Consider the following 15,345-nt stretch of genomic DNA (forward strand, 5'->3'; position numbering starts at 1 on the left):
AAAAAAAAAAAAAAAAAAAAAACAAAACAAAAAAAAAAAAGAAAAAAGAAAAAGAAAGGACCTCCTATATAGGTATAAATCACTTTAAGCGATCTGAAGACTAGAAAGGAATAAGTATCCCAGTGAATAAATTTTTTAGTGTCTCTGTGCTAGAAGACAATGTTCACTAAACTAAAAATATTTTATCTTAAGGAGATAATTATTTTATATTTGTCTCTTCCTTCTACATTTTCTCCCCTCTCTTTCTTGCCTTCTTTTGCATTAAATGATTTTTTTCATTCCCATTTTCTCTGTATTTATTTGGAAGTTATAAACACTGTTTCTATTCATTTAGAAGTTAACCTAAGCATTTTAATATATAAGCTAACCAAGCCTAATGTTTTTCCATATCCTTACCATTCTGACCAGTGATCAAAGAGCACGAAGTTGCTTTCCCTTTCCTTCCTGGCTTCCTATTTATATGCTCTTCCTTCTAGTATTTCAGCTCAATCTCATTTTTTAAACACCAGAAGTTAGCCATTATTTGTTGTTTTATACTGTCTATGTTAATTTAGGTTTAAACAGAAGTTTCCCATTTTCTTGGCTCAAAATTCTTGTATATTAGATCTTCCTTCTGTATTCTTTTTTCTTCCTAAAAAATATCCTTTTAAATAGCCTTTTAAAGCTTCTTTGTAAGGATGTCTTAGTAGTAATCCCTTTCAATTTTTGTCTATAAATGTGTTTACTTTGTCTTTCCTTTGGAATCAAAGTTAGAGTTGTATAGGATTCAAGCCGACAGTTAAATTCCTTCAGCAATTTGCAGAGACATACTGCTAATAAAGACAAACCCATTGTGTTCTGACATGTTTTCTTGCCAATAAGACGTCCACTATTAATGGAGTTATTATTTCGTTTTGACATTTTTTTTTCTCTTTCTTTCTCTCTGTTTGGGGGAATCTGAAGCTTTCTTACAGTGTATCTAAATGTGACTTTATTTTTATTTATCCTGCTCAGGACCTATTGGCCTTCTTGACTTCTCTTCTGGATCTTTGTAGTCAGAATAAATAAATAGTCATGGTCTTTTTTTTTCAATTATGGAAAATAGCCATGATCTCTTTGAATATTGCCTAATCTGTCCTAAAATGTCAGTGAATTAGACACATGTTAGACTTTCTCACTCAATACTTCCTAACCCTTCTTTCATGTTTTTCACTGTTTTTATTTTTTTGTTGTTGTTGTTGTTTTGTTTTGTTTTTTTCCCTATGCTCTGCTTGGGAAACTTATCTTCTACTACTCTCCTTCCTGTTGGCTATCTATCAATTTATCTGTATTAGTCTGTTCTCATGCTGCTAATAAAGACATACGTAAGACTGGTAATTTATAAAGGAAAGAGGAAAAATTGACTCACAGCTCCATATGGCTGGGGAGGCCTCACAATCATGATGGAAGAGCAAGGAATGTCTTACATGGTGGCAGGCAAGAGAGAGAATGAGAGCCAAGCAAAAGGGGAAATGCCTTATAAAATCATCAGATCTCAGCCGGACGCAGTGGCTCATGCCTATAATCCTAGCACTTTGGGAGGCCGAGGCGGGCAGAAAACCTGAAGTCAGGAGTTTGAGACCAGCCTTGCCAATACAGTGAAACCCCCTCTCTACTGAAAATACAAAAATTAGTCAGGCGTGGTGGCATGCGCCTGTAATCCCAGCTATGGAGGGGGCTGAGGCAGGAGAATCACTTGAACCCAGGAGTCAGAGGTTGCAGTGAGCCGAGATCGTGCCACTACACTCCAGCCTGGGCAACAGAGAGAGGCCCTGTCTCAAAAAAAAATCATCAGATCTCGTGAGACTTATTCACTGCCATGAGAACAGTATGGGGGAAGCACCCCAAGGATTGAATAATCTTCCACTGGGTCCCTCCCACAACATACGGGAATTATGGGAGCTACAATTCAATATGAGATTTGGGTGGGGACACAGCCAAACCACATCATTGTCTAATCTACTGCTTATCAACTGAAATGAACACAATTTTTATATTTTTCATTTATAGAATTTTGCTTGGTTATTTTGTGTCTCTCTTCTAGCTTCTTGATCCCGTGTCACTCTAAAAATTCCTTTTTTTTTTTTTTTTTTGAGATGGAGTTTCACTCTTTTTTGCCCAGGCTGGAGTGCAATGGCACAATCTCGGCTCACTGCAACCTCCACCTCTCGGGTTCAAGCAATGCTCCTGCCTCAGCCTCCCAAGTAGCTAGGATTACAGGTGTATGCCACCATGCCCAGCTAATTTTGTATCTTTAGCATAGCCGGGGTTTCACCATGTTGGCCAGGCTGATCTCGAACTCCTGACCTCAGGTGACCCACCCACCTCGGCCTCCCAAAGTGCTGGGATTACAGATGTGAGTCACCACACCTGGCCTCTCAAAATTCTTTAATCATTGTGCTGGATATTTTCTTTCTACCCCTTCCAAATCCACTCTCTAACATGTTCCATCCTGCTTTATGCCCCCGTGGCTAATCAGCTGAGCAAACTGTCCCTTGTCTGGACAGGTTCCTGTCCCTCTGGGAGGAAAAGCAGACCTTGGCTATCTACTGGTTTAGCCTCCAGGCCTCCAAGAGCTTTGCTGTCTCTCCTCAGGGGCTGATGGCTTTTGCTTCTATCCTTTCCCCAGAAGCAGATCTCTGCCTGCATACCAAAATATGGAAAGACGGGATTGCTGGCCCCCCTCCAGAGGCAGAGGGCTTTGCTTCTCAAGGGCTTGCTGCTTCTTAGTGACAGCTTAATTAAGGCTTTTGCTCCCATGAGAGGAGCATCAAGGTGTGGGGGCAGCCACCTCCTCCTGCATCCTGTGCCATCAAAGGTGGGCTCTCTCCAGCCTTTTATACTGCCCCAGTTTTCCTCAAGAGCACCCTCTCTTCCCCATGGAGACTGTGAAGAGAAGCTCGGGAGTGTATGTGAACTCCGCTTGTGTCTGGGCCTCTCTCAGTTATTCTAAATTCATATGAGATATGAGTGCACACTCAGTCTTTAGAAATTCTTTTTTTTTTTTTTTTTTTTTTTTTTTTTTTTGAGACAGAGCCTCCCTCTGTTGCCCAGGCTGGAGTGTAGCAGCGTGCTCAGCTCACTGCAGCCTCCACCTCCTGGGTCCAAGTAATTCTAGTATCTCAGTACCCCCAAGTAGATGGGATTACATGGGGTTACAGGCATGAACCACCACACCCAACTAATTTTTTTTTTTTTTTGCCGGGGGGTAGAGACAGGGTTTCACCATGTTGGATAGGCTGAGCACCTGACCTCAAGTGATCTGCCCGCCTCATCCTCCCAAAGTAAGGAATTCATTATTTTTTTTAAAAAAATATTTCTTCTTACTCACTCCATGGCACCCCCCTCTTCCTCCCATATTCTGCCAAAGGTGCAACAATTCCATATCCTGACTCTCATTAGAGATGCTTTTTATCCTTTGAAGTTCGCTTTCCTGGTTGCCTTGTGACCTCAAGTCTCTGATGAGTTTAAGGAAAGAAAGTTATAATATTGTACACTGTTCATCGTTTTCTTGTTGTTAGGATGGGGGTGACATTCTATCATAGCTTTCTACATCCCAAGCAGGGGCAGAAATCCTCATATATTATTAATAACACCACCTTTCACTTCACAATCACTCTGGACTGGAGGATAAATTATATGGCTGCAGAAGGTTAGGCCCCCACTGGAGGCTACCAGCACCTGGCAGATGCATTCAGCGCAATGCCAACTACAGGGCTTTTTTTCTCTGGGTTCCTGCTTACTTTTCTGGCCTTTGAAGATTTCCTTGACTTTCCTATAAGCTTAGGTGTGCATTTCTAAAAATGTTTTGATGTTTTCTTAAAAACTATCTCATCCAGCTTTTTAAAATTTGTTTGTTTGTTTGTTTATTTATTTATTTATTTATTTATTTATTTATTTGATACAGATTCTCGCTCTGTCGCCCAGGCTAGAGTACAGTGGCACAATCTCAGCTCACTGCAGCCTCCGCCTCCCGGGTTCAAGTGATTCTCCTGCCTCAGACTCTCGAATGTCTGGGATTACAGGTGCCTGCCACCACACCCAGCTAATTTTTGTATTTTTAGTAGAGACATGTTTTTGTCATGTTGGCCAGGCTGGTCTCGAACTCCTGACCTCAGGTGATCCACCTGCCTCAGCCTCCCAAAACGCTAGTGAGCCACCACACCCAGCCTTATCCAGCATTTTTAAGTGGCAGAAAAGCTTCTCCAGGTATCTAGTGAGTCATATAGCTGGAAACAAAAGTTGAAAAAAAAAGTTTTATAATATTAAAATGTTAAGGTTTTACTTCTTTCCCAATTAACACTAATGATTCTTGAAATCGTTGGTCAGATGACTGTATGTCAACAAGCAATGGTTAATATGAAATTAATATTTAAAAAATGGAATCTGTTAATGTCAAAGATCGACTTTACTAAGCTTTTCTTAAATACTCTAAAAATTCAATTTATCTGGAGGGTGTTAACATGAATAATTTAAAATTCATTTCCCAACTACAAGGGAAATCAATTTGATTCCAATGGTTTTCCTAAATCCGAAGGCTTGGTTATTTTAAATAATTTTTTTGGATGATAAATAGGTAGCAACATGATGATAGATGAGACAGAGATTATTGTTATAGCATATTAAGGAAACTTTAGACACTGATGCTATCATAACCAAGGGTGAGCCTAGGTGTAGAAGTCACAGTGTTCCTGGAGCAGAATGTTGATCAACTGGATGCGACCAATCAACTAACAGAAATCAGCTGTGATGCCCACAGCAACCATGCTGCTGAGAACTCAGTGGGCTGGATGCTGGAGAGGAGGTGGTGCTGTTTTAATGATTTACAATAAGATGCCCCATTAAAGGACTGAATCATTGTAGGAATCCCCCCATATATGGAAACCTAGGTACTTCCTGGGTTCCCTCTAGGTAGCAATGTAATCCAAGCATATACACGTGATCCTGCTGACCCTACATCTGACTTGGCCCATCTGGCTGACTAGGGGGCTGTCTCCACCATTCCATGAGTTTTTCTCCTGTGTACCACCCACTGCACCCTACACTGCGCACTCTGTTGAGGAGGACAATTATTTCAGATACAGCTGGATTGTTCTTTAAAGATAAACATGTGGGAATTGGGGGCGTCCCTCCAGATCAGCCCTTAAGTCCATTTGTAAGAACTATATGTGAGGGCATGCTTAAAAGCTTCAGCTACAACAACTTCATGTCTTAAAAAGTGATGGATTTGATAATGTTAGATGGATTTGGTAGGCATGTATTATTTTATGGAAAAATGAAAATGCATTCTCTGGAGACACACTGGTAGATTTCTAAATTATGTCATATACCTGGATTTAGCCCGCAATAACTGCTGTACTCTGAATTGTTCATCTCCGGACAAGTATTTAGTTTGTGGAATTTGATTTAATAGTGCCCCTTAAGGTTTCAGAGTTTGTCTTTCCGGTCCACATGTGAAAGAAAGGTTAAAAGTCTCTGACCTTAAACTCTGTACAAAGAAGGCCCTCGGGAAAAAAAGCTCGGGGCTGAATTGAGGAGGATTCTGGGTAGATTCCTCTCCATCTAGGATCCCCACCGTATTAGTTTACTTGAGTTGTGACGCTCCTTCTTCTAACAAGCACAGCTTTAAGACTCTGAACTGGCTAATGCTGTAGTTTATTCCATTACGTATGTATTATGTTGGTTTGTATCCCTACAGAATCACCAAGCCCAATTTACAGGTTGTTCTTCTTTACAGACCTGTGAAATCCCCTGGATGCTCCAAAGAGCTTTGGGGTTTCTCGGAGCGTGGCAGAAAGAATGCAGTAGGAAGCATATTAGTTGATGTCTGCGCTGTTCCTTCATGTGAAAGAGCAGTGCATATGTAAGCAATGTTAGGGCTCTGCAGGCAAGAGTCAGAACTAGGGGGAAACCGGCAGTTCATTATGTCCAGCACTTTCCATCTCTATTGACACACCTCAGAAACAGTCGTTTTGAAATGAATCAGCTGAGTCATAGAGCAATGTAATTGATATGGTTTGGCTGTGTCCCCACACTAATCTCATCTCGAATTCCCACATGTTGTGGGAGGGACCCCATGGGAGGTAATTGAATCATGGGGGCAGGTCTTTCCCGTGCTGTTCCCATGATAGTCAGTAAGTCTCACGAGATCTGATGGTTACTATAAGGGGAAGTTTTCCTGCATAAGCTCTCTTAACCTGCCGCCGTCCACATAAGATGTGACTTGCTCCTCCTGGCCTTCCGCCATGATTGTGAGGCCCCCCCAGCCATATGGAACTGTAAGTCCAATTAAACCTCTTTCTTTTGTAAATTGCCCAGTCTCGAGTATGTCTTTATCAGCAGTGTGAAAACAGACTAATACAGTAAGTCATTTTTGCCTGAGATTAGATATTACGGAAAGTCACACAGAAGTGTTCCATGGAGTTTAGAAATAAAAATTCTAGAAGACATACATTTGTCATGTAATGGTTGGTTTTTCTTCAAAATATTCAGTGAATGTACAAAACCCGTTTTAAACTAAGGACATGTACAAATTACTTAAATTCATCCCAAGATGAACAACTGGAGAAAATATGAATGATGGGGGAAAATCTAACATGTGTAGTATTCAAAATTAATTAAAGAAAGGGCAGATCTTTGGCATCAAATGGAACAAATGTTTTACTAGAGGTATAGATAAAAGGAACATTGACGTGAAGGAAAGCATATTAATATATTGTGTTTGAAGATTCACTGTTCCCTAGAGTTGCTCTGGTAATTAAGATTAGCAAGAAATTTGTCAGATATTAAAACAAAAGAAGAGTTTCATCAGTATCACCAGCAATCTGTTGTTAAACATAAAGTAGCCAAGGAAGCACTTTAGGACCAGGTTTAAGAGCTCAGAGAATCCCCCTCCACCCCATAGGATTCCTGGCAGTTTACCTCCAGAGAATGGGCTTCTGCTAGAAGTCTGAGAGCAATGGATTAGTCAAGAAGGCCAAACACAAGGATCAAAAGGACACCACAGCTGGGCATCGTGCTCACACCTGTAACTCCAGTGCTTTAGGAGGCAGAGGCAGGAGCATCGCTTGAGTCCAGGAGTTCAAGACTGCAATGAGCTATGATGGTGCCACTGCACCCGAGCCTGAGCAACAGAGCAGCAACCTGTATGTGTGTGTATGTATATGTGTGTGTGTGTGTATGTGTGTATATATATATATATATATAAATATAAAATACATCTTATCCCTGCCAGGTAGCCATGGAATAAGGGTGTGAAGATCTATAGGCACACCAGCTCTGACTGAGCAAAAAGTGGTCAGAAAGGAGGAAGAAGCTTTTCTGGATCAAATGTGTCAAGCAGGCCCTGAGAAGAAAAGACAGAGCAGCACATGATGGCAGCCATACATAGGACATGAAAAGGCAGAAGCCAAAGAAGAATAGGTAGAAAAAGCCAATGGTCCGTTTTGGTCTTTTCAGTTACTCTTTAGTACACTCTTAGCTACTTAATCTCCCTTTCCCCTTGTTTAAGTGAAAGATAGTAGAACAATAACAAAACAGTTATATTTATTTTAATTAACATAACATTATTGTATATAGACATTTATATAAAAACAAAATAGGACAGAAATCACTAATGGTAAGTTTTTAAAAATAACAATGAAAATGGTGTGTTTAGAGAGGTATGAAAATGGAATTTTGTTAAACTCTAAAAGACAGAGCACACTGTACATGAATGTCTTAGAAGAAGTAACTCAATAGGATGACATATTTTAAGGGATTGAATAATAGAATGTTCTTCCCAGAATCTTCTATAGTGGTAATATCAGCATAGTACATTTATTACTAGTACAACCATATATTTTGAGTTACATGCCTTTCAAAAACAGTACTGAATATACAATGCATAGACTACCTAGAATAAGTATGAAAGAAAGAAAATGGAAATGAATAAAATGGGGAAAATTCCACATTTTATTCTATGTAAGATAAATTTCTTATATGTCCTTTAGAATTGCCTATGAAAATCAAGTCACAATTTGAGTTCATTTTCCTCATGATGTCCTAATAATCACCAGGACTTTTATTTTCATCAAATAGAGTTTATTATACATTTATTTCTGAATCACATTGGGCTGGGTATTACTTAAAACATGGCAAATATAAATAGTTCATACCTCTTAGAAGCTTATAGATTAAATGGATAGTGATAAACACACACATGTAAAAATCATGCACACATAATACATACTTAGTAGTACATGTCTAAACAACATGCACACATGCCAAACTAAATTATTTCTAGTGCTTTTAGCATAATATAATGGAAAAATAGTCTTTAAGTGTGTTTAGTCATCTGATTAGCTGAGACACAAACTCTCCCTGGAAGTCTACAGCTGAGGTTTAAGGGGGAAGAGGGAAAGCCTTCAGCCTATACAGTTTGGGGGATTGGAACAGAGACCCTCACATAACACTGGGCCTCCAAATCGCAAGGAGTTCTTATCTTTAGAGATACATAGATAAAACTATAGGATGTCTGGCATTTTCTTCATAATAAAACAGGGGTGGGAGGAATGGGTAGAGATTACAGATGCAAAAAAGATTGACTATGAATCCATAATTGTAGAAGCTGGTTATGGCTACAAGGAGGCTTATTATAATATTCTCCTTTGTGTGCTTGAAATTTTCTAAGATAAAATGTTTTAAGAACCATTAAAAGAAAAACCATAAAATGTGTAATGGGATTGAAACAAAACTGACACAAGATGAGAATCCAAAATGTCTAAAGAACTTCTAGAAATCAATAAGAGAAAGACAAAGAAACCCATTGAAAGATGGTTTAAATAAATAAACAAACGAGCACTTTATGAAATAAAAAAATAGCCAGACAAAACATCAGAAGATGTGCAGTCTCATTAGTAAGCAGGAAAAAGCAAATTAAAACCACAATGAGATATTCTGTATGTTATGATATGCTAGGTAATATTGTTGCCACCAACACTCAGGAACCAACAAAATTTTACTTCTTACTCACATTAAATGTCCATTTTAGGTCATCTGGGAACTGAGGTCAGTCATCTGTTCATTATGATCACTCCTGTTCCCAGGGTCACACAACAGTTACTTCCGATGTTGTAGTCCTCCTTGCCAGAGGAAAGGAAAGCATGGAGGTTTTACATCAGTAAGTAATTGCTCCAGCCAGGGACTGGCAGACATTCCTTCACAATCCAGTACAAGTCAAACTCACTTATTACAAGGATTTAGGAAGTGCAATTCCTTCTACTATGTGCTTGGAAGCAGGGAGAACTGGAAATGTTTAGGGAAAACAAATGACTTTCATAGATGCCAGTTTTTTTCTATCAGATTGGCAAAACTATATAGTCTGACAAAACCAAATATTGGTGAAGATGTAGAGCAATAAAAACATTAACACACTTTTGACTGAAGAGTAAATTGGTGCAACTACTTTAGAAAACAATTTAGTGTCATTTAGCAAAGTTGAAAATTCATATAACCTTCAACTCAGCAATACCACTCTAAGAGACATATTTTAGAAATACTTTTGCATATGTGCACCAAAGACATATTCAAATAGGGTCATAGAAGCACTGTTTGTACCAGTGAAATCAAACAAGCAAAAAGAAAAACTGGAAATAGCTCTCATGTCTGCAGATAGTAGATAATTTTTTGAATATTCATTTAATGAAATACCATTTAGGATAAAATATGAATGAACAGATACATGTTTATCTGGTTGAATTTCAAAAACATATTGAATGAAAAAAGTAAGCCTAGAATTATTGTATTTGACAAAGGTCTAAAAAAGTTAAAATTAATATATTATTTTAGGATTACATACCTAAGCAAAAATAAATAATTAAAAGTTAGTTTAACACAAAATTCAAGATAGTGGTTACCTTTGAGTGGATCAAGGTAGGAATGTTACTAGGGACACATTTAAGGTATTGATAAGATTCTTTTTGTTAAGTTGTTTGGAGTTGTAAACATTGTTCACTTTGTTATTATTCTTTAACTTGTACATATATAGTATTTGTACTCTATGCATGCAAAAAAGCCTAGAAATATATCTTACATTGTGGAGAAAAATCAATCAATGGAATCAGGACAAAAATGACACAAATAGTAGAACTAGTAGTCAAGGACATTAAAAGAGCTATTATAAATATATTTCAAATGTTCAAGAAGGTACAGGAAATAGAAAACAAAAAATAGAGAATATCATTGGAATAAAAAACTGTTTTTTTAAGATAAATGAGTGATAAACCTTTAGCTGGATTCATCAAGAAAAAATAGAAATGATACAAATTATTAATTATAGAAATGAGAGAGGGGATACCAATACAGTTGTAGATACTAAAAGTATAAGAAAATATTACAACCAACTTTTTTGCCATAATATTTGACAGCTTAGATAAAATGGACAAATTCTTTGAAAGAAACCATCCGCCAGAGATCACTCAAGAAGACACAGATTACCTGAATAGCTCAATAGCTATTCAAGTTATTAAAGGCTTCTAACTATAAAGCTATTATAGTGAGAAACCCCCCCATAAAACAAACAAACAAACAAACTAAAAACCCAGAAAACATATCAAGCCAAGATGGCTTCTCTGGTTAATTTTACCGGACATTTAAATCAGAAAGACCATCAATTCTACACAAAACTTCAAGAAAATCAAAGAGGATAAAACACTTTGCTATCCATGTTGGGCTCAGTGGCTCATGCCTGTAATCCCAACATTCTGAGAGGTTGAGATGGGAGGATTGAGGCCAGGAGTTTGAGACTAGCCTGGTCAACATAGTGAGACCCCACCTCTACAAAAACCAAAAAAAAAAAAAAGAAAAGAAACGCTGGGTATGGTGGCACACACCTGTGGTCCTAGCTACTTGGGAGGGTGAGGCAGGAATCACTTGGATCCAGGAAGTCAAGGCTGCAGGGAGCTGATATTGTACCACTGCACTCCAACCTAGGCATAGAGTGAGACCCTGTCTCAAAACAAACAGACAAACAAAAACCCACTTTGCAACTCAATCTATGAAGCCAGCATTACCTTGACACCAAAACCAAAGATATTATAAGAAAAGAAAATCTACAAATCATGTCTCCTGTGAACATAGTGACAAACACCGTTTACAAATTTTACCAAATAAAAAGTTTATCTCAAGAATGCAGGGTTGGTTTAACATTTGAAAATCAACCCATGTAATTCACCATGTTAATACACTTAAAAAGAAACAACGTATGGTCACCTCAATATATGCAGAAAAGCATATGACAAAAATTCAACATCTATTCATGATGAAAAAATTTAACAAACTAAGAAAAGAAGAAAATTCAACCACATAAAGGGCAGCTATGAAAAACCTACAGTTAACACCTCACCTAATGGTGAAAGACTGAATGCTTTTAATTTAAGAATAGTGCAAGTATATCCATTCTATCACTTCTATTTGTCATTGTAACAAAGGTTATGGCAAATGTATTAATGAAAGAAAAAGAAAAAACAATGGCATACAGGTTAAAAAGAAAGGCATAAAGCAGTCTCTATTAACAGACAACATGACTTTGGAAAATTCTTTGAACCAGTATAGGTGATATAAAAAAAAAATCTAAGAAACCTACACACAAAAAATTGTTGGAACTATTAAATGAGTTTAGCAAGGTTAAAAGATAGAGTAATATATAAAAATCAATTTTGTTTCTATACAGTAGTAAAGATCAATCCAAAATTGCAATAAATATACCATTTAAAATAGCAGAAAATATGAACTTAAGTATTGGTTTGAAGAAAACTTATGCAAGACCTTTAGATCAAAAACTATAAAACATTGTTGAGATAATTAAAAAGACATAAATGAAGAGATATACATGCCCATAAATCAGAAGACTATATTATTTAGATATCTATTCTCCCCACATTGATCTTTAGATTAAATGCAATGCCAATAAAAATATCAGCAGGCTTGTTTTTTAGAAATTGACAGACTGATTCTAAAATTTATATGGAAGTTCAACAGATGTAGAATAGTCAAAAACACTTGAAAAAGAATAAAGTTGTAGAACTTACAATGTACACTTGAGTTTATATGTAGGGTTTATTATGGAGCTATGGTAATCACGACAGTGTGGTACTGTCATAATAATATATATATAAAGATCAATGGAACACTCTAGAAAGTTTAGAAATAGACCTACACATATATGTCAATTGACCTCTTTCAAAGGGAAGCTCAGTGAAGAAAGAATAATCTTTGGTTTTTTTTTTTTTTTTTTTTTTGAGACAGCTCTTGCTCTATCACCCAGGCTGGAGTGCAGTGGTGAAATCTCGGCTCACTGCAACCTCTGTCTCCCAGGTTCAAGCAATTCTCCTGCCTCAGCCACCAGGGATGCTGGGATTACAGGCATGTGCCACCATGCCTGGCTAATTTTTGTATTTTTAGTAGAGATGGGGTTTTGCCATGTTGCTCAGACTGGTCTCTTCTGAGTTCAAGCGATCTGCCCATCTCGGCTCCCCAAAGTGCTGGGATTACAGGTGTGAGCCACTGTGCCTGGCCAAAATTGAACACTTCAAAAAAAAACTGTTAAGGAAATGAAAAGGCAAGCCAAAATCTGGGCAAAATTATCTGCAAAATATATATTTTATAAAGGATTTACATTTTATATAAAATAAACCTTTACAACTTAATAAGAAGATAAGCAACCTAATTAAAATAATGTGCAAAAATCAAATAGACATTTTACAAAAAAGAAACTGTAAAAATAGGAAATAAGCTCATAAAAAGATGCTGGACATCATTAGTCATTAGGAAAATTCAAGTTTAAATCACGGTGAGTTGACACCTGGTATGATGACAATAATCAAAAAGACCCTGTAAGTGTTGGGAAGGATATGGAGCAACTAAAACTCTCATACACTGCTGGTGGGAATGGAAAATGGCAGAACACTTTTGAGAACAGTTTTATAGCTTGAAAAGTTAAACATTCCCTACTATGTATGTCAACCTAGGTATTTACCCAAGAGAAATGAAAGCATATGTCCACATAAGGACTTGTCCACGAATGTTAACAGCAGCTTTATTTGTAATAGTCAAAAGCTGGGAACAACCCAGATGTCCTTAAACAAGTAAATGGACAAATATATTTCAGTCCAATACAATATAATTCAGCAATGAAAAGGAGTGAACTATTGATATGTACAACATAGATGAATCTTAAAGTAATTACATAGACTGAAAGATACCAATTAATATAATAGTATTCATTTAAAAAGTTAAAAATGGAAGTTAATCTATAGTGATGGAAAGCTGATCACCAATTGCTTGGTGACAGAGATGGCAGGAGTGAGGAAAATTTTGGGGGCAATGAGAATGTTTGTTATTTTGTGATGATGGGTTTCATGGGTTCATACATAGCTGAAACTGATCAAATTGTACACTTTATATGTAGCTTATTGTATGCCAGTTATACCTTAATATGATTGTAAAAAAAACAGGGATATTGTCTCTTAGGTAATAATTGCTCATATGCATATGCCCATTAACATATGTGTCAATTTTCAGGGTACAATATTCTTTGCTTAGAGCAGGAAATAGAAATATAATATGAATCACATATGTAATTTTAAATTATCTAAAATACACATTTTAAAACATTTTTAAGGGTGAAAATAATTTTAATAATATATTTTACTTAATTCAATATATTTTAGAGTATTTTAATCAATATAAAATTTATAAGCAAAGTATTTTACAATGTTTTTCACACTAAGTCTTCAAAATCCAGTATATACTTTATACTTATAGCACATCTTAGATTTAATAAAATTTACAATGCAGAAATAGATTCTTATATCAAACATGCTTAAACATTTTCCCATAATAGAATCGAGTATCTTTTTTTAATTTTTAATTTTGAAATAATTACAGACTCCTAAGGAGTAAAAGTAGTATAAACAGATCCCATGAACCCATCACTCCATGGTAACATTTTGCATAACTATAGTTCATTATCTAAACAAGGATATTGATTGGTACAGTTAACTACATCTCATGCATATTTCACTGTTATTCATATGCATTCAAATGTTTTACCTGTCTCTGTGTATATTTCTATAACGTTTTATCACATGTACAGAATTGTCTAAGCACAATCACAACCAACACAGAAGGACTGTTCCATCACACAAATGATCTCCTAGTGCTGCTCTGTTATAGTTAGGCTCTCCCTCCCCTTCCCTAACCTTTGGCAGCCATTTAATTTATCTGTTTTCTCTGTAACTTTGCCATTTTAAGAATGTTATGTAAATGAGATCATACAATATGTAATCCTTTGAGACTGGCTTTTGTCACTTGTCATAATGTTCTTTTTTTTTTTTTTGAGATGGAGTTTCACTCTTGTTGCCCAGGCTGGAGTGCAATGGCACGATCTTGGCTCACTGCAACCTCCGCCTTCCGGGTTCAAGTGATTCTCCTGCCTCAGCCTCCCAAGTAGCTGGGATTACCGGCATGCGCCCCCACGCCCAGCTAATTTTGTATTTTTAGTAGAGATGGGGTTTCTCCATGTTGGTCAGACTGGTCTCGAACTCCCGACCTCAGGTGATCTGCCCGCCTTGGCCTGCCAAAGTGCTGGGATTACAGGCATGAGCAACCATGCCCGGCCATCATAATGTTCTTAAGATCCACTCTAGCTGTTTCATGTATCAGTAGTTTGTTTCTTTTTATTGCTGAATAGCATTCTACTATATGGTTGTGTGTTCAACCATTCACCTTTTGAAGAGCATTTGGGTCATTTCCAGTTTTTGGCTATTACACATACATTTGTGAACAGTTTTTGTATGAACATAAGTTTTTACCTGCCTAGGATAAATGCCCACAGGTACTGTTGTTCAGTTGTATAGTGAATGTGTGTTTAACTTTTTAAGAAACTGCCAGATGCCCAGAGTGGCTGTGCTGTTTGACATTGCCACCAGTGATGTCTGAGAGATCCAGCTTCCCTGCATCCATGCCAGTGTCTGGTATTGTTAGTATTTTTTATTTTAGTTATTTTAATAGGGCTATAAGTGATCTGTCTTGGTGATTTTAACTTACATTTCCCTGATGGCTAGTGATGCTGAGTATCTTTCATGTGCTTATTTGCCAACTGTCTATCTTCTTTAGTGAAATATCTGTTCAACTCTTTGGCCCATTTTAAAATCAGATTGTTTCCTCACTGTCGACTTTAGAGAACTCTTTATATATTCTATAGATGAATCTTTTACATATGATTTGCAAATATTTTCTTCCAGTTGGTGGCTCATCTTTTTCATCTTCTTAACAGGGTCTTTCACA

General features: G+C 37.0%; 1 protein-coding gene across 11 annotated transcripts in view; it reads left to right on the forward strand.

Annotated features, from left to right (window-relative positions):
* Nucleotides 1-15,345, forward strand: part of CPVL (carboxypeptidase vitellogenic like) — a 213,704-nt gene that overhangs the window by 18,537 nt on the left and 179,822 nt on the right. For 3 of the 11 annotated variants that reach the window (XM_031936026.1, XM_031936028.1, XM_031936030.1), the window contains 2 exons: nucleotides 2,115-2,238; nucleotides 3,231-3,302. The exons of the other annotated variants lie outside the window; for them this stretch is intronic. The gene's annotated coding sequence lies outside the window, so the exon portion shown is untranslated. The remainder of the gene's footprint in view (nucleotides 1-2,114; nucleotides 2,239-3,230; nucleotides 3,303-15,345) is intronic. 11 annotated transcript variants of the gene reach the window in all.

This window comes from Piliocolobus tephrosceles, chromosome 8 (assembly GCF_002776525.5).
Source record: "Piliocolobus tephrosceles isolate RC106 chromosome 8, ASM277652v3, whole genome shotgun sequence".
NCBI classification, from domain to species: domain Eukaryota; kingdom Metazoa; phylum Chordata; class Mammalia; order Primates; family Cercopithecidae; genus Piliocolobus; species Piliocolobus tephrosceles.